Here is a 21827-nt window from a genome sequence, read left to right on the forward strand (position 1 = left end):
AGCCATGGAACCTTGGACCGCCATCAAACTTGCCATGACTGATGACAGTAAGGCCCTGAACTAAGCCCCATTGAAACATTATGGAATAAATGGAGCATGTCTCCATAGCGCCCCCTACAATATTTCAATCAATCAGCCCCGCCCACTACATTGATCGACATGGATAAAATTCAGCACAGTTGGAGAACCTGCCAGTACCTTCAAAAAAGTCTCTTGGACATATGGGCTAAATTCAACAGGAAGTCGGCCATTTTGAAAAAGGTGCCATTTTTGGGGTCATTTCTTTGCCATGCATTTTAAACAACTCCTCCTAGGGATATTGTCCAACTGACACCCAACTTGCACAGGATGCTCAGGAGGCATGTGTGATGTAAAGTTGTGTTATTTCTTCTAATAGAAGATTTAGTTTAGGAGGGGCGGGCCCTCAAAGTTTTATGTCTCATTAACAATGACTTATTGCTAAAACTCCCACATAAAACAACATATCAGCACAGGAATCGACACATTTGATGCCAGTCCCATGATGAACAAAATCTGCAATGCAATAATGGGACTATGAATTAGCCCCACCCCTTGGCAACAAGAAGTGTCTGATATCATGAACCAGGAAGTACCTGTAACAAAGCCATGAAACCTTTGATCTTCACCATACTTGCCATGAGTCATGAAAGTTATGCCCTTAATAGAGTAAAATTAAAATATAGTGGAGAAGATAGTAAATGGCTCCATAGCGCCCCCTACAATATTTTAATTAATCAGCCCCGCCCACTACATTGACTGACATGGATATGATTCGGGAAACTTGTAGACCCTCCCAGTACCTTCAAAAAAGTCTCTTGGACATATGGGCTAAATCCAACAGGAAGTCGGCCATTTTGAAAAGAGTGCCATTTTTGGGGTCATTTCTGTCATTTTCTTTGCCATGCATTTTGAGGAACTTGTCCTAAGAATTTTGTCCAACTTTAACCCAAATGAGTCAGGATGCTCAAGAGGCATGTGTGATTAAAAGTTGTGCTATTTCTTTTAATAGGGGATATCGTTTAGGAGAGGCGGGGCAGCAAAGCAGATGTGATGCAATGAAAAGGAAAACTGACATAACTCCCACAAAAAACAACCAACCTGCACCAAATTTGCTACAGATGATGCCAGTCATATCCTTCACATTTCTGTATGTCAATAATTAGATTATAAATTAGCCCCGCCCCTTGGTGACAGTAAGTCACCGTTCATAAGGTCTAAATGGCCTGAAGTGCAGTCTGGCTGCACTTTAGGTTGAGAGAGGCATGGGAAGGATGTTGCCAGGGGAGGCGGTGGCATTATGCCGAGTGGCGCCATGGTGCGAGGGCCTATATCACCGCTTGCGGTTTTAATTATTATTATTTTTATTCGGACACTTCGCGTGCTTTTTTGGAGGCCTGAACGTGCTCGAAAACTCACCAAATTTTGCGTACCCCCCCAAGGGAATGCGAAAAATTTGATATTTTGAGGTGCTCCAGAATGTTTGGGCGAAACTGAAGGAGAGCGCCACCTATTTTAGGTGCCCCGCCACTGCATGTCGTTAATCTTTATGAAAATTCATACACATGATCTACATGACAGGACAAACAAAAAATCCTCTTAATGTCATGGTGAAATGTCGACAGGAAGGCGGCCATTTTAGGTCAAAGTCAATATTTTGGCGTTTTAGCACCTCGCATTTTAACGAACTCGTCCTAGGGCTTTTATCCCACTGAGCCACAAATTGCTCAGGATGTTCAGGAGGCATGTGTGATTAAATGTTGTGTTATTTCTTCTAATAGGAGACTTAGTTTACGAGGGGCGGGGCCTCAAAGTTTGATGTCTCGCCAGGAAAAATTAAACAGATATAACTCCCACATAAAGCAACATTTCTGCACCAAATTTGCTAGATATGATGGCAGTCCCCTCCTACAGCGTTCTATATGTCAATATTTTGATTATGAAATAGCCACGCCCCCTGGAGGTCAAAAGTGTTGTTTTTTGCTCACACACCCATAACTCTGGCTTGGTGGACACTACATGGCCCAAATTCACTCAGGCATCACAAAACATGTTGGTGAAGAGATCTGATAAAGGACGTTGCTCTACACCGCACGGCGTGCCCGTGACGCCATGGCGAAGTTCCATGCGGCGGCGTGACATCATAAATCACTATAAAATTGTCAATTTTGATCTGCTCACCCTAAAACTTATAGGGATTAATAAGGGATCAGTCCTGAACAGATTAATGTGACCATTGCTGGTGTAGACCTAAGCCCCGCCCACTTACAACAGGAAGTGTTTTTTTCCACGTTTGAGGGTCATGCTTCTCAGCAAATGGTCCAAAACCCTTGAGCCTCCTCCAAAACATGTCAAACCCTTTCATGATGCCACAATAAAAACCTCAAGTCGCTACGCTAAACGGGACATGGCGAATGGCGGTCCAACGCCATGAAACAGGAAGTACCTGTGACCAAGCCATGGAACCTTGGACCGCCACCATACTTGCCATGACTGATGACAGTAAGGCCCTGAACTAAGCCCCATTGAAACATTATGGAATAAATGGAGCATGTCTCCATAGCGCCCCCTACAATATTTCAATCAATCAGCCCCGCCCACTACATGGACCGACATGGATAAAATTCAGCACAGTTGGAGAACCTGCCAGTACCTTCAAAAAAGTCTCTTGGACATATGGGCTAAATTCAACAGGAAGTCGGCCATTTTGAAAAAGGTGCCATTTTTGGGGTCATTTCTTTGCCATGCATTTTAAACAACTCCTCCTAGGGATATTGTCCAACTGACACCCAACTTGCACAGGATGCTCAGGAGGCATGTGTGATTTAAAGTTGTGTTATTTCTTCTAATAGAAGATTTAGTTTAGGAGGAGCGGGCCCTCAAAGTTTTATGTCTCATTAACAAAGACTTATTGCTAAAACTCCCACATAAAACAACATATCAGCACAGGAATCGACCCATTTGATGCCAGTTCCATGATGAACAAAATCTACAATGCAATAACATGACTATGAACTAGCCCCGCCCCTTGGCAACAACAAGTGTCTGATATCATGAACCAGGAAGTACCTGTAACAAAGCCATGAAATTGTTGATCTTCACCATACTTGCCATGAGTCATGACAGTTATGTCCTTAATAAAATAAAATTACCATATAATGGAAAAGATAGTAAATGGCTACATAGCGCCCCCTACAAAATTTCAATCAATCAGCCCCGCCCACTACATTGACTGACATGGATATGATTCGGGACACTTGTAGACCATCCCAGTACCTTGAAAAACGTCTCTTGGACATATGGCCTAAATCCAACAGGAAGTCGGCCATTTTGAAAAAGGTGCCATTTTTGGGGTCATTTCTGTCATTTTCTTTGCCATGCATTTTGAGGAACTTCTCCTAAGAATTTAGTCCAACTTTAACCCAAATGAGTCAGGATGCTCAAGAGGCATGTGTGATTAAAAGTTGTGCTATTTTCTTTAATAGGGGATATCATTTAGGAGAGGCGGGGCAGCAAAGCAGATGTGATGCAATGAAAAGGAAAACTGACATAACTCCCACAAAAAACAACCAACCTGCACCAAATTCACTACAGATGATGCCAGTCATATCCTTCACATTTGTGCATGTCAATAATTAGATGATAAGTTAGCCCCGCCCCTTGGTGACAGGAAGTGACCGTTCATAAGGCCTAAATGGCCTGAAGTGCAGTCTGGCTGCACTTTAGGTTGAGAGAGGCATGGGAAGGATGTTGCCAGGGGAGGCGGTGGCATTATGCCGAGCGGCGCCATGGTGCGAGGGCCTATATCACCGCTTGCGGTTTTAATTATTATTATTATTATTATTATTATTATTATTATTATTTTTATTCGGACACTTCGCGTGCTTTTTTGGAGGCCTGAACGTGCTCGAAAACTCACCAAATTTTGCGTACCCCCCCAAGGGAATACGAAAAATTTGATATTTTGAGGTGCTCCAGAATGTTTGGGCGAAACTGAATGAGAGCGCCACCTATTTTAGGTGCCCTGCCACTGCATGTCGTTAATCTTTATGAAAATTCATACGCATTATCTACATGCTAGGGTGAACAAAAAATCCTCTTAATGTCATGGTGAAATGTCGACAGGAAGGCGGCCATTTTAGGTCAAAGTCAATATTTTGGCGTTTTAGCGCCTCGCATTTTAACGAACTCGTCCTAGAGCTTTTATCCCACTGAGCCACAAATTGCTCAGGATGTTCAGGAGGCATGTGTGATTAAATGTTGTGTTATTTCTTCTAATAGGAGACTTAGTTTACGAGGGGCGGGGCCTCAAAGTTTGATGTCTCGCCATGAAAAATTAAACGGATATAACTCCCACATAAAGCAACATTTCTGCACCAAATTTGCTAGATATGATGGCAGTCCCCTCCTACAGAGTTCTATATGCCAATATTTTGATTATGAAATAGCCACGCCCCCTGGAGGTCAAAAGTGTTGTTTTTTGCTCACACACCCATAACTCTGGCTTGGTGGACACCACATGGCCCAAATTCACTCAGGCATCACAAAACATGTTGGTGAAGAGATCTGGTAAAGGACGTTGCTCTACGCTGCACGGCGTGCCCGTGACGCCATGGCGAAGTTCCATGCGGCGGCGTGACATCATAAATCACTATAAAATTGTCAATTTTGATCTGATCACCCTAAAACTTATAGGGATTAATAAGGGATCAGTCCTGAACAGATTAATGTGACCATTGCTGGTGTAGACCTAAGCCCCGCCCACTTACAACAGGAAGTGGTTTTTTCCACGTTTGAGGGTCATGCTTCTAAGCAAATGGTCCCAAACACTTGAGCCTCCTCCAAAACATGTCAAACCCTTTCATGATGCCACAATAAAAACCTCAAGTCGCTACGCTAAACGGGACATGGCGAATGGCGGTCCAACGCCATGAAACAGGAAGTACCTGTGACCAAGCCATGGAACCTTGGACCGCCACCAAACTTGCCATGACTGATGACAGTAAGGCCCTGAACTAAGCCCCATTGAAACATTATGGAATAAATGGAGCATGTCTCCATAGCGCCCCCTACAAAATTTCAATCAATCAGCCCCGCCCACTACATGGACCGACATGGATAAAATTCAGCACAGTTGGAGAACCTGCCAGTACCTTCAAAAAAGTCTCTTGGACATATGGGCTAAATCCAACAGGAAGTCGGCCATTTTGAAAAAGGTGCCATTTTTGGGGTCATTTCTTTGCCATGCATTTTAAACAACTCCTCCTAGGGATATTGTCCAACTGACACCCAACTTGCACAGGATGCTCAGGAGGCATGTGTGATTTAAAGTTGTGTTATTTCTTCTAATAGAAGATTTAGTTTAGGAGGGGCGGGCCCTCAAAGTTTTATGTCTCATTAACAAAGACTTATTGCCAAAACTCCCATATAAAACAACATATCAGCACAGGAATCGACACATTTGATGCCAGTCCCATGATAAACAAAATCTACAATGCAATGATATGACTCTGAACTAGCTCCACCCCTTGGCAACAACAAGTGTCTGATACCGTGAACCAGGAAGTACCTGTAACAAAGCCATGAAACCTTTGATCTTCACCATACTTGCCATGAGTCATGACAGTTATGTCCTTAATAGAGTAAAATTACAATATAGTGGAAAAGATAGTAAATGGCTCCATAGCGCCCCCTCCAATATTTCAATCAATCAGCCCCGCCCACTACATTGATCGACATGGATCAAATTCAGCACACTTGTAGCCCCTTCCCGTACCTTCAAAAAAGTCTCTTGGACATATGGGCTAAATCAAACAGGAAGTCGGCCATTTTGAAAAAGGTGCCATTTTTGGGGTCATTTCTGTCATTTTCTTTGCCATGCATTTTGAGAAGGTCCTCCAAAGAATTTTCTCCAACTGTAACCCAAATGAGTCAGGATGCTCAAGCTGCATATCTGATTAAAAGTTGTGTTATTTCTTTTAATAGGGGATATCGTTTAGGAGAGGCGGGGCAGCGAAGCAGATGTGATGCAATGAAAAGGAAAACTGACATAACTCCCACAAAAAACAACCAACCATATTTATAGACATGTATGTACAGATGAACATGCAGGTCCATCTGAAGGAATTATTAATTATGTGAATCAGTTTCATATGTGTTTTATTGTTTAGAAGCAGACTGATTGCTCTTTGATTTATAGACATTTGTTCAGATTCTTGGATAGAGTGGTATTGGATCAGCTCTGTTGATGGATTGATTAAAACATCCAGTGCGGCTAATACTTACAACAATAAGTTACTGAAAACTATATTTATGTAAATGATGTTAACAGTTTTTAACAAATGTCACAGGCATGTTAATAAGCATAATGAATTAAAACTAAACTTGAAGCATTTATGTATTATTCCTCCCTGTTGCTCTTTGTCTGTACTGTGGGGGATTACATGAAAAAGAAAAAATCTGAGGCTTTGGTTCTGAGAATGAGCAGCTAATTCTTGTTTTGAATAAAGTAAAAATAATGTAACATCCATTTATGGAAAACTGGTGGGATTTTTTTTTTTCAATTTCATTAAACACTGTGGCATATTTGATCCACTTTTAGATTATTTTTTTCAATGTATTGAAGCCAGAGTATGTAAGATTTCAAAGTGATTCTTTCCAACACTAGGTGGCAAACGCCATGTAGTGAGCAAAACCACACAACTGCTACCTCTACAAACCACCACAGGGCGGAAGTAGTGAGCTAAACATGCTCCTCACCCCTCCCATCCTCTAAATACAGCGGAACCGTCACCGTCCACAAGACTCAAAGTTTATTTCCATCCAGTATTTCAGCTACACATGAACCGGTAAGTAACTGTTAACACAACAGGCTCTTCGTCATGCTGAAAATGATACTCTCTTATGGTGTTTTTTTTGCAAAGTAGTACGTAAAAATGACAATATCGCGTATGGAATAAACGGTGGTACTAAGAAGAGGCTAAGCTACGTGCTAAGCTAGCTATAGTTGTTAGGCTAAATCTAACTTTATTAATATTTCTGCATATATTCAGCTGATGTTAGACTGAATCAGCCTAACACAGGCAGTCAGACACTGACATAATGCAGAATTTACATGTTTGAATGTTGTTACAGCGATGATCCGTGTACACACTTGTTTTCAGTGATGAATATGACATGTTAAGGTTGCCAGGAAGGCCGAGGCAGGGCTGGTGGACGGTCCGAGGACAAGCGGGTCAGTCTGAGGAAGACGAGCTGCAGCTTCCAGAGATGTGACTGGCTAGCTGTAGTACAGGTAAAATGCAGTTTCATGTTCACTGTTTTGTCTCAAGATATTACTGATAAAAAACATTTATTACAGGAATTCCACAGTATTCCAATAACCAACAATGGTAAACGAGGCTGAAGTTAGCTTCCGATTCGCAATATGTGTAAAGGGCAATTCCACTGAATTTTTCGGAAACACCACATTAGACCAGGTCCTGACAAAAAACTACAACACTTGGACTCTTAAAACCTGGGTTAAAATATTCCACATACTATGCAGATTCAATAAAACATAGTGTCTGATTTGTGAAATCTTTATTCTATTTGTGAAAATGCAAATAAGGGTCATTTCATGACTTTTTTGGCATCTGGACCACATTACATCAGGTCCTGACAAAAAACTAAAACACTTAGACTCTTCAAATGTGGGCTAAAATATTCCACATACTATACCAGTTTTTTGTCAGTACCTGGTCTAATGTGGTGGTGTTTCCAAAAAATTCAGTGTAATTGCCCTTTACACATATTGCAGCCATAAGCTGCGGATCGGAAGCTAACTTCAGCCTCGTCAATGGTAACTGTTTTATGTATTATTTGTTGTTGTAACATAAATGTAATTTTATATTTGAGCTTGTTACCTACTGCTCTGTCTTCCATATGTTACTTGTTGCTTTGGCATCCAGACATTAGTTTTAGATATTACAGTAATATATTAACTTAGTCTCTGAACAAAGTTGGTAGACACAGACCTTCACTAAAAAATCTGATCTTTCACTTTTCACTTTGTTTTCCATCAGTTAGTAAAATGTGGCTCTATTTATCTAACCAATCTTTTGTATAATTTTGCAGAGACGTCTTGATGACATAAATGTGAAGGACCTAAGAAGACTCACATCCCAGCTCCTCAGAAGGAAACAAGGCTTGATTCCCAGTTGCTGTGTGGCTACTGAAGAGCAGTTTCCTGATCTGCACAGACACAACATTGGTTTTATTTTTGGTGTTTGATTCTTTTTTTTTTTTCTAGTAAACCACAATTTAATAGCATTTCTGTGGAATCTATTGTTTACATGTTCGTTGATTGTATTGTTTCTTACTTATAACTTTGTGTTACTAATTAAGTAATTTGAGCTACTTTGTACACTTTGAAGCGTTTTTAAAATAAAGAAATTTAAATGCTTTTCCCCATTTATTCAATACATTCAAGTCATCTAAATAACTGCAGTAGGATGTGATCATACAGGAACAAGATAAAAGTTTATTACAATTTATGACTGTAATAAATACAGATCTAACAGTGTATAAACACAGCACAAATCCCACAGAGAAAAGTCTATGATCCATAAACAGAAGACACAACTATATACAAAAGATGTGAAGTTTAGATTCCACAATAGAAGGTCAATAATTCCTGTTCATGTTTTATGTGTTGCACCCTCGCTGCTGACTTCATACACATTTGTAAACTTTTTTGTTCATTACACTTATGGAAATAATTATAAGATGCAGTGGCCCAAATTCACTCAGGCATCACAAAACATGTTGGTGAAGAGATCTGGTAAAGGACGTTGCTCTACGCTGCACGGCGTGCCCGTGACGCCATGGCAAAGTTCCATGCGGCGGCGTGACATCATAAATCACTATAAAATTGTCAATTTTGATCTGATCACCCTAAAACTTATAGGGATTAATAAGGGATCAGTCCTGAACAGATTAATGTGACCATTGCTGGTCTAGACCTAAGCCCCGCCCACTTACAACAGGAAGTGGTTTTTTCCACGTTTGAGGGTCATGCTTCTAAGCAAATGGTCCAAAACACTTGAGCCTCCTCCAAAACATGTCAAACCCTTTCATGATGCCACAATAAAAACCTCAAGTCGCTACGCTAAACGGGACATGGCGAATAGCGGTCCAACGCCATGAAACAGGAAGTACCTGTGACCAAGCCATGGAACCTTGGACCACCACCAAACTTGTCATGACTGATGACAGTAAGGCCCTGAACTAAGCCCCATTGAAACATTATGGAATAAATGGAGCATGTCTCCATAGCGCCCCCTACAAAATTTCAATCAATCAGCCCCGCCCACTACATTGACTGACATGGATATGATTCGGGAAACTTGTAGACCCTCCCAGTACCTTCAAAAAAGTCTCTTGGACATATGGGCTAAATCAAACAGGAAGTCGGCCATTTTGAAAAAGGTGTCATTTTTGGGGCAATTTCTGTCATTTTCTTTGTCATGCATTTCTAGAAGTTCCTTCTAAGAATTTTGTCCAACTTTAACCCAAATGAGTCAGGATGCTCAAGAGACATGTGTGATTAAAAGTTGTGCTATTTCTTTTAATAGGGGATATCGTTTAGGAGAGGCGGGGCAGCAAAGCAGATGTGATGCAATGAAAAAGAAAACTGACATAACTCCCACAAAAAACAACCAACCTGCACCAAATTTGCTACAGATGATGCCAGTCATATCCTTCACATTTCTGTATGTCAATAATTAGATTATAAATTAGCCCCGCCCCTTGGTGACAGGAAGTGACCGTTCATAAGGCCTAAATGGCCTGAAGAGCAGTCTGGCTGCACTTTAGGTTGAGAGAGGCATGGGAAGGATGTTGCCAGGGGAGGCGGTGGCATTATGCCGAGCGGCGCCATGGTGCGAGGGCCTATATCACCGCTTGCGGTTTTAATTATTATTATTATTTTTATTCGGACACTTCGCGTGCTTTTTTGAAGGCCTGAACGTGCTCGAAAACTCACCAAATTTTGCGTACCCCCCCAAGGGAATACGAAAAATTTGATATTTTGAGGTGCTCCAGAATGTTTGGGCGAAACTGAATGAGAGCGCCACCTATTTTAGGTGCCCCGCCACTGCATGTCGTTAGGCTTTATGAAAATTCATACACATGATCTACATGCAAGGGCGAACAAAAAATCCTCTTAATGTCATGGTGAAATGTCGACAGGAAGGCGGCCATTTTAGGTCAAAGTCAATATTTTGGCGTTTTAGCACCTCGCATTTTAATGAACTCATCCTAGAGCTTTTATCCCACTGAGCCACAAATTGCTCAGGATGTTCAGGAGGCATGTGTGATTAAATGTTGTGTTATTTCTTCTAATAGGAGACTTAGTTTACGAGGGGCGGGGCCTCAAAGTTTGATGTCTCGCCATGAAAACTTAAACGGATATAACTCCCACATAAAGCAACATTTCTGCACCAAATTTGCTAGATATGATGGCAGTCCCCTCCTACAGAGTTCTATATGTCAATATTTTGATTATGAAATAGCCACGCCCCCTGGAGGTCAAAAGTGTTGTTTTTTGCTCACACACCCATAACTCTGGCTTGGTGGACACCACATGGCCCAAATTCACTCAGGCATCACAAAACATGTTGGTGAAGAGATCTGGTAAAGGACGTTGCTCTACGCTGCACGGCGTGCCCGTGACGCCATGGCGAAAATCCATGCGGCGGCGTGACATCATAAATCACTATAAAATTCTCAATTTTGATCTGATCACCCTAAAACTTATAGGGATTAATAAGGGATCAGTCCTGAACAGATTAATGTGACCATTACTGGTGTAGACCTAAGCCCCGCCCACTTACAACAGGAAGTGGTTTTTTCCACGTTTGAGGATCATGCTTCTAAGCAAATTATCCCAAACACTTGAGACTCCTCCAAAACATGTCAAACCCTTTCATGATGCCACAATAAAAACCTCAAGTTGCTACGCTAAACGGGACATGGCGAATGGCGGTCCAACGCCATGAAACAGGAAGTACCTGTGACCAAGCCATGGAACCTTGGACCGCCACCAAACTTGCCATGACTGATGACAGTAAGGCCCTGAACTAAGCCCCATTGAAATATTATGGAATACATGGAGCATGCCTCCATAGCGCCCCCTACAAAATTTCAATCAATCAGCCCCGCCCACTACATGGACCGACATGAATAAAATTCAGCACAGTTGTAGAAGCTTCCAGTACCTTCAAAAAAGTCTCTTGGACATATGGGCTAAATTCAACAGGAAGTCGGCCATTTTGAAAAAGGTGCCATTTTTGGGGTCATTTCTTTGCCATGCATTTTAAACAACTCCTCCTAGGGATATTGTCAAACTGACACCCAACTTGCACAGGATGCTCAGGAGGCATGTGTGATTTAAAGTTGTGTTATTTCTTCTAATAGAAGATTTAGTTTAGGAGGGGCGGCCCTTCAAAGTTTTATGTCTCATTAACAAAGACTTATTGATAAAACTCCCACATAAAACAACATATCAGCACAGGAATCACCACATTTGATGCCAGTCCCATGATGAACAAAATATACAATGCAATAATATGACTATGAACTAGCACCACCCCTTGGCAACAACAAGTGTCTGATATCGTGAACCAGGAAGTACCTGTAACAAAGCCATGAAACCTTTGATCTTCACCATACTTGCCATGAGTCATGACAGTTATGTCCTTAATAGAGTAAAATTATAATATAGTGGAAAAGATAGTAAATGGCTCCATAGCGCCCCCTACAATATTTCAATCAATCAGCCCCGCCCACTACATTGACTGACATGGATAAAATTCAGCACACTCATAGACCATTCCAGCACCTTCAAAAAAGTCTCTTGGACATATGGGCTAAATCAAACAGGAAGTCGGCCATTTTGAAAAAGGTGTCATTTTTGGGGTCATTTCTGTCATTTTCTTTGTCATGCATTTTGAGAAGTTCCTTCTAAGAATTTTGTCCAACTTTAACCCAAATGAGTCAGGATGCTCAAGAGGCATGTGTGATTAAAAGTTGTGCTATTTCTTTTAATAGGGGATATCATTTAGGAGAGGCGGGGCAGCAAAGCAGATGTGATGCAACGAAAAGGAAAACTGACATAACTCCCACAAAAAACAACCAACCTGCACCAAATTCACTACAGATGATGCCAGTCATATTCTTCACATTTGTGCATGTCAATAATTAGATGATAAGTTAGCCCCGCCCCTTGGTGACAGGAAGTGACCGTTCATAAGGCCTAAATGGCCTGAAGTGCAGTCTGGCTGCACTTTAGGTTGAGAGAGGCATGGGAAGGATGTTGGCAGGGGAGGCGGTGGCATTATGCCGAGCGGCGCCATGGTGCGAGGGCCTATATCACCGCTTGCGGTTTTAATTATTATTATTAGGCCCGAGCACCTTGGCGGTGCGAAGGCCTATTGTAATTGCAGTGTTTATTATTATTATTATTATTATTATTATTATTATTATTATTATTATTATTATTATTTTTATTCGGACACTTCGCGTGCTTTTTTGGAGGCCTGAACGTGCTCGAAAACTCACCAAATTTTGCGTACCCCCCCAAGGGAATACGAAAAATTTGATATTTTGAGGTGCTCCAGAATGTTTGGGCCAAACTGAATGAGAGCGCCACCTATTTTAGGTGCCCCGCCACTGCATGTCGTTAATCTTTATGAAAATTCATACACATGATCTACATGCTAGGGCGAACAAAAAATCCTCTTAATGTCATGGTGAAATGTCGACAGGAAGGCGGCCATTTTAGGTCAAAGTCAATATTTTGGCGTTTTAGCACCTCGCATTTTAACGAACTCGTCCTAGAGCTTTTATCCCACTGAGCCACAAATTGCTCAGGATGTTCAGGAGGCATGTGTGATTAAATGTTGTGTTATTTCTTCTAATAGGAGACTTAGTTTACGAGGGGTGGGGCCTCAAAGTTTGATGTCTCGCCATGAAAACTTAAACGGATATAACTCCCACATAAAGCAACATTTCTGCACCAAATTTGCTAGATATGATGGCAGTCCCCTCCTACAGAGTTCTATATGTCAATATTTTGATTATGAAATAGCCACGCCCGCTGGAGGTCAAAAGTGTTGTTTTTTGCTCACACACCCATAACTCTGGCTTGGTGGACACCACAAGGCCCATATTCACTCAGGCATCACAAAACATGTTGGTGAAGAGATCAGGTAAAGGACGTTGCTCTACACTGCAAGGCGTGCCCGTGACGCCATGGCGAAGTTCCATGCGGCGGCGTGACATCATAAATCACTATAAAATTGTCAATTTTGATCTGATCACCCTAAAACTTATAGGGATTAATAAGGGATCAGTCCTGAACAGATTAATGTGACCATTGCTGGTGTAGACCTAAGCCCCACCCACCTATAACAGGAAGTGGTTTTTTCCACGTTTGAGGGTCATGCTTCTAAGGAAATGGTCCCAAACACTTGAGACTCCTCCAAAACATGTCAAACCCTTTCATGATGCCACAATAAAAACCTCAAGTCGCTACGCTAAACGGGACATGGCGAATGGCGGTCCAACGCCATGAAACAGGAAGTACCTGTGACCAAGCCATGGAACCTTGGACCGCCACCAAACTTGCCATGACTGATGACAGTAAGGCCCTGAACTAAGCCCCATTGAAACATTATGGAATAAATGGAGCATGTCTCCATAGCGCCCCCTACAAAATTTCAATCAATCAGCCCCGCCCACTACATGGACCAACATGGATAAAATTCAGCACAGTTGGAGAAGCTTCCAGTACCTTCAAAAAAGTCTCTTGGACATATGGGCTAAATCCAACAGGAAGTCGGCCATTTTGAAAAAGGTGCCATATTTGGGGTCATTTCTTTGCCATGCATTTTAAACAACTCCTCCTAGGGATATTGTCCAACTGACACCCAACTTGCACAGGATGCTCAGGAGGCATGTGTGATTTAAAGTTGTGTTATTTCTTCTAATAGAAGATTTAGTTTAGGAGGGGCGGGCCCTCAAAGTTTTATGTCTCATTAACAAAGACTTATTGCTAAAACTCCCACATAAAACAACATATCAGCACAGGAATCGACACATTTGATGCCAGTCCCATGATGAACAAAATATACAATGCAATAATGGGGCTATGTATTAGCCCCACCCCTTGGCAACAACAAGTGTCTGATATCATGAACCAGGAAGTACCTGTAACAAAGCCATGAAACCTTTTATCTTCACCATACTTGCCATGAGTCATGACAGTTATGTCCTTAATAGAGTAAAATTACAATATAGTGGAGAAGATAATAAATGGCTCCATAGCGCCCCCTCCAATATTTCAATCAATCAGCCCCGCCCACTACATTGTCTGACATGGATCAAATTCAGCACACTTGTAGACCCTTCCCGTACCTTCAAAAAAGTCTCTTGGACATATGGGCTAAATCAAACAGGAAGTCGGCCATGTTGAAAAAGGTGCCATTTTTGGGGTCATTTCTGCCATTTTCGTTGCCATGCATTTTGAGGAAGTTCTGCTAAGAATTTTATCTAACTTTAACCCAAATGAGTTAGGATGCTCAAGAGGCATGTGTGATTAAAAGTTGTGCTATTTCTTTTAATAGGGGATATCGTTTAGGAGAGGCGGGGCAGCAAAGCAGATGTGATGCAATGAAAAGGAAAACTGATATAACTCCCACAAAAAACAACCAACCTGCACCAAATTTGCTACAGATGATGCCAGTAATATCCTTCACATTTCTGCATGTCAATAATTAGATGATAAGTTAGCCCCGCCCCTTGGTGACAGGAAGTGACCCTTCATAAGGCCTAAATGGCCTGAGGTGCAGTCTGGCTGCACTTTAGGTTGAGAGAGGCATGGGAAGGATGTTGGCAGGGGAGGCGGTGGCATTATGCCGAGCGGCGCCATGGTGCGAGGGCCTATATCACCGCTTGCGGTTTTAATTAGGCCCGAGCACCTTGGCGGTGCGAAGGCCTATTGTAATTGCAGCGTTTATTATTATTATTAGGCCCGAGCACCTTGGCGGTGCGAAGGCCTATTGTAATTGCAGCGTTTCTTATTATTATTATTTTTATTCGGACACTTCGCGTGCTTTTTTGGAGGCCTGAACGTGCTCGAAAACTCACCAAATTTTGCGTACCCCCCCAAGGGAATACAAAAAATTTGATATTTTGAGGTGCTCCAGAATGTTTGGGCGAAACTGAATGAGAGCGCCACCTATTTTAGGTGCCCCGCCACTGCATGTCGTTAATCTTTATGAAAATTCATACACATGATCTACATGACAGGGCGAACAAAAAATCCTCTTAATGTCATGGTGAAATGTCGACAGGAAGGCGGCCATTTTAGGTCAAAGTCAATATTTTGGCGTTTTAGCACCTCGCATTTTAACGAACTCGTCCTAGGGCTTTTATCCCACTGAGCCACAAATTGCTCAGGATGTTCAGGAGACATGTGTGATTAAATGTTGTGTGATTTCTTCTAATAGGAGACTTAGTTTACGAGGGGCGGGGCCTCAAAGTTTGATGTCTCGCCAGGAAAAATTAAACAGCTATAACTCCCACATAAAGCAACATTTCTGCACCAAATTTGCTAGATATGATGGCAGTCCCCTCCTACAGAGTTCTATATGCCAATATTTTGATTATGAAATAGCCACGCCCCCTGGAGGTCAAAAGTGTTGTTTTTTGCTCACACACCCATAACTCTGGCTTGGTGGACACCACATGGCCCAAATTCACTCAGGCATCACAAAACATGTTGGTGAAGAGATCTGATAAAGGACGTTGCTCTGCGCTGCACGGCGTGCCCGTGATGCCATGGCGAAGTTCCATGCGGCGGCGTGACATCATAAATCACTATAAAATTGTCAATTTTGATCTGATCACCCTAAAACTTATAGGGATTAATAAGGGATCAGTCCTGAACAGATTAATGTGACCATTGCTGGTGTAGACCTAAGCTCCGCCCACTTACAACAGGAAGTGGTTTTTTCCACGTTTGAGGGTCATGCTTCTAAGCAAATGGTCCCAAACACTTGAGACTCCTCCAAAACATGTCAAACCCTTTCATGATGCCACAATAAAAACCTCAAGTCGCTACGCTAAACGGGACATGGCGAATGGCGGTCCAACGCCATGAAACAGGAAGTACCTGTGACCAAGCCATGGAACCTTGGACCGCCACCATACTTGCCATGACTGATGACAGTAAGGCCCTGAACTAAGCCCCATTGAAACATTATGGAATAAATGGAGCATGTCTCCATAGCGCCCCCTACAAAATTTCAATCAATCAGCCCCGCCCACTACATGGACCGACATGAATAAAATTCAGCACAGTTGTAGAAGCTTCCAGTACCTTCAAAAAAGTCTCTTGGACATATGGGCTAAATTCAACAGGAAGTCGGCCATTTTGAAAAAGGTGCCATTTTTGGGGTCATTTCTTTGCCATGCATTTTAAACAACTCCTCCTAGGGATATTGTCCAACTGACACCCAACTTGCACAGGATGCTCAGGAGGCATGTGTGATTTAAAGTTGTGTTATTTCTTCTAATAGAAGATTTAGTTTAGGAGGGGCGGGCCCTCAAAGTTTTATGTCTTATTAACAAAGACTTATTGCTAAAACTCCCACATAAAACAACATATCAGCACAGGAATCGACCCATTTGATGCCAGTCCCATGATGAACAAAATATACAATGCAATAATATGACTCTGAACTAGCCCCACCCCTTGGCAACAACAAGTGTCTGATATCGTGAACCAGGAAGTACCTGTGACAAAGCCGTGAAAATGTTGATCTTCACCATACTTGCCATGAGTCATGACAGTTATGCCCTTAATAGAGTAAAATTACAATATAGTGGAGAAGATCGTAAATGGCTCCATAGCGCCCCCTACAATATTTCAATCAATCAGCCCCGCCCACTACATTGACTGACATGGATATGATTCGGCATAGTTTTAGAACCTTCCAGTACCTTCAAAAAAGTCTCTTGGACATATGGGCTAAATCAAACAGGAAGTCAGCCATTTTGAAAAAGGTGACATATTTGGGGTCATTTCTGTCATTTTCTTTGCCATGCATTTTGAGCAACTCCTCCCAAGAATTTTATCCAACTTTAACCCAAATGAGTCAGGATGCTCAAGAGACATGTGTGATTAAAAGTTGTGCTATTTCTTTTAATAGGGGATATCATTTAGGAGAGGCGGGGCAGCAAAGCAGATGTGATGCAACGAAAAGGAAAACTGACATAACTCCCACAAAAAACAACCAACCTGCACCAAATTTGCTACAGATGATGCCAGTCATATCCTTCACATTTGTGCATGGCAATAAATAGATTATAAGTTAGCCCCGCCCCTTGGTGACAGGAATTGACTCTTCATAAGGCCTAAATGGCCTGAGGTGCAGTCTGGCTGCACTTCAGGTTGAGAGAGGCATGGGAAGGATGTTGCCAGGGGAGGCGGTGGCATTATGCCGAGCGGCGCCATGGTGCGAGGGCCTATATCACCGCTTGCGGTTTTAATTATTATTATTATTCTCCTAATAAATGAATTGCTTTTTTGGAGGCCTGAACATGCTCAAAAACTCACCAAATTTTGCGTACCCCCCCAAGGGAATGCGAAAAATTTGATATTTTGAGGTGCTCCAGAATGTTTGGGCAAAACTGAATGAGAGCGCCACCTATTTTAGGTGCCCCGCCACTGCATGTTGTTAATCTTTATGAAAATTCATACACATGATCTACATGCTAGGGCGAACAAAAAATCCTCTTAATGTCATGGTGAAATGTCGACAGGAAGGCGGCCATTTTAGGTCAAAGTCAATATTTTGGCGTTTTAGCACCTCGCATTTTAACGAACTCGTCCTAGGGCTTTTATCCCACTGAGCCACAAATTGCTCAGGATGTTCAGGAGGCATGTGTGATTAAATGTTGTGTTATTTCTTCTAATAGGAGACTTAGTTTACGAGGGGCGGGGCCTCAAAGTTTGATGTCTCGCCAGGAAAAATTAAACAGATATAACTCCCACATAAAGCAACATTTCTGCACCAAATTTGCTAGATATGATGGCAGTCCCCTCCTACAGAGTTCTATATGTCAATATTTTGATTATGAAATAGCCACGCCCCCTGGAGGTCAAAAGTGTTGTTTTTTGCTCACACACCCATAACTCTGGCTTGGTGGACACCACATGGCCCAAATTCACTCAGGCATCACAAAACATGTTGGTGAAGAGATCTTATAAAGGACGTTGCTCTACGCTGCACGGCGTGCCCGTGACGCCATGGCGAAGTTCCATGCGGCGGCGTGACATCATAAATCACTATAAAATTGTCAATTTTGATCTGATCACCCTAAAACTTATAGGGATTAATAAGGGATCAGTCCTGAACAGATTAATGTGACCATTGCTGGTGTAGACCTAAGCCCCGCCCACTTACAACAGGAAGTGGTTTTTTTCCACGTTCGAGGGTCATGCTTCTAAGCAAATGGTCCAAAACACTTGAGACTCCTCCAAAACATGTCAAACCCTTTCATTATGCCACAATAAAAACCTCAAGTTGCTACGCTAAACAGGACATGGCGAATGGCGGTCCAACGCCATGAAACAGGAAGTACCTGTGACCAAGCCATGGAACCTTGGACCGCAACCATACTTGCCATGACTGATGACAGCAAGGCCCTGAACTAAGCCCCATTGAAACATAATGGAATACATGGAGCATGTCTCCATAGCGCCCCCTACAAAATTTCAATCAATCAGCCCCGCCCACTACATGGACCGACATGGATAAAATTCAGCACAGTTGGAGAACCTGCCAGTACCTTCAAAAAAGTCTCTTGGACATATGGGCTAAATTCAACAGGAAGTCGGCCATTTTGAAAAAGGTGCCATTTTTGGGGTCATTTCTTTGCCATGCATTTTAAACAACTCCTCCTAGGGATATTGTCCAACTGACACCCAACTTGCACAGGATGCTCAGGAGGCATGTGTGATTTAAAGTTGTGTTATTTCTTCTAATAGAAGATTTAGTTTAGGAGGGGCGGGCCCTCAAAGTTTTATGTCTCATTAACAAAGACTTATTGCTAATACTCCCACATAAAAAAACATATCAGCACAGAAATCGACACATTTGATGCCAGTCCCATGATGAACAAAATCTACAATGCAATAATATGACTATGAATTAGCCCCACCCCTTGGCAACAAGAAGTGTCTGATATCATGAACCAGGAAGTACCTGTAACAAAGCCATGAAATTGTTGATCTTCACCATACTTGCCATGAGTCATGACAGTTATGTCCTTAATAAAATAAAATTACCATATAATGGAAAAGATAGTAAATGGCTACATAGCGCCCCCTACAAAATTTAAATCAATCAGCCCCGCCCACTACATTGACTGACATGGATATGATTCGGGACACTTGTAGACCCTCCCAGTACCTTTAAAAACGTCTCTTGGACATATGGCCTAAATCATACAGGAAGTCGGCCATTTTGAAAAGGGTGCCATTTTTGGGGTCATTTCTGTCATTTTCTTTGCCATGCATTTTGAGGAACTTCTCCTAAGAATTTTGTCGAACTTTAACCCAAATGAGTCAGGATGCTCAAGAGACATGTGTGATTAAAAGTTGTGCTATTTCTTTTAATAGGGGATATCGTTTAGGAGAGGCGGGGCAGCAAAGCAGATGTGATGCAATGAAAAGGAAAACTGACATAACTCCCACAAAAAAAACCAACATGCACCAAATTCACTACAGATGATGCCAGTCATATCCTCCACATTTCTGTATGTCAATAATTAGATGATAAATTAGCCCCGCCCCTTGGTGACAGGAAGTGACCCTTCATAAGGCCTAAATGGCCTGAAGTGCAGTCTGGCTGCACTTTAGAGAGAGAGGCATGGGAAGGATGTTGGCAGGGGAGGCGGTGGCATTATGCCGAGCGGCGCCATGGTGCGAGGGCCTATATCACCGCTTGCGGTTTTAATTAGGCCCGAGCACCTTGGCGGTGCGAAGGCCTATTGTAATTGCAGCGTTTATTATTATTATTATTATTATTAGGCCCGAGCACCTTGGCAGTGCGAAGGCCTATTGTAATTGCAGTGTTTATTATTATTATTATTATTATTATTTTTATTCGGACACTTCGCGTGCTTTTTTGGAGGCCTGAACGTGCTCGAAAACTCACCAAATTTTGCGTACCCCCCCAAGGGAATATGAAAAATTTGATATTTTGAGGTGCTCCAGAATGTTTGGGCGAAACTGAAGGAGAGCGCCACCTATTTTAGGTGCCCCGCCACTGCATGTCGTTAATCTTTATGAAAATTCATACACATGAGCTACATGCAAGGGCGAACAAAAAATCCTCTTAATGTCATGGTGAAATGTCGACAGGAAGGCGGCCATTTTAGGTCAAAGTCAATATTTTGGCGTTTTAGCACCTCGCATTTTAACGAACTCGTCCTAGAGCTTTTATCCCACTGAGCCACAAATTGCTGAGGATGTTCAGGAGGCATGTGTGATTAAATGTTGTGTTATTTCTTCTAATAGGAGACTTAGTTTACGAGGGGCGGGGCCTCAAAGTTTGATGTCTCGCCATGAAAAATTAAACGGATATAACTCCCACATAAAGCAACATTTCTGCACCAAATTTGCTAGATATGATGGCAGTCCCCTCCTACAGAGTTCTATATGTCAATATTTTGATTATGAAATAGCCACGCCCCCTGGAGGTCAAAAGTGTTGTTTTTTGCTCACACACCCATAACTCTGGCTTGGTGGACACCACATGGCCCAAATTCACTCAGGCATCACAAAACATGTTGGTGAAGAGATCTGGTAAAGGACGTTGCTCTACGCTGCACGGCGTGCCCGTGACACCATGGCGAAGTTCCATGCGGCGGCGTGACATCATAAATCACTATAAAATTGTCAGTTTTGATCTGATCACCCGAAAACTTATAGGGATTAATAAGGGATCAGTCCTGAACAGATTAATGTGACCATTGCTGGTGTAGACCTAAGCTCCGCCCACTTACTACAGGAAGTGTTTTTTTCCACGTTTGAGGGTCATGCTTCTAAGCAAATGGTCCCAAACACTTGAGACTCCTCCAAAACATGTCAAACCCTTTCATGATGCGACAATAAAAACCTCAAGTCGCTACGCTAAACGGGACATGGCGAATGGCGGTCCAACGCCATGAAACAGGAAGTACCTGTGACCAAGCCATGGAACCTTGGACCGCCACCATACTTGCCATGACTGATGACAGTAAGGCCCTGAACTAAGCCCCATTGAAACATTATGGAATAAATGGAGCATGTCTCCATAGCGCCCCCTACAAAATTTCAATCAATCAGCCCCGCCCACTACATGGACCGACATGAATAAAATTCAGCACAGTTGGAGAAGCTTCCAGTACCTTCAAAAAAGTCTCTTGGACATATGGGCTAAATTCAACAGGAAGTCGGCCATTTTGAAAAAGGTGCCATTTTTGGGGTCATTTCTTTGCCATGCATTTTAAACAACTCCTCCTAGGGATATTGTCCAACTGACACCCAACTTGCACAGGATGCTCAGGAGGCATGTGTGATTTAAAGTTGTGTTATTTCTTCTAATAGAAGATTTAGTTTAGGAGGGGCGGGCCCTCAAAGTTTTATGTCTTATTAACAAAGACTTATTGCTAAAACTCCCACATAAAACAACATATCAGCACAGGAATCGACCCAT

This window comes from Telmatherina bonti, assembly GCF_933228915.1.
Source record: "Telmatherina bonti genome assembly, chromosome: 8".
NCBI classification, from domain to species: domain Eukaryota; kingdom Metazoa; phylum Chordata; class Actinopteri; order Atheriniformes; family Telmatherinidae; genus Telmatherina; species Telmatherina bonti.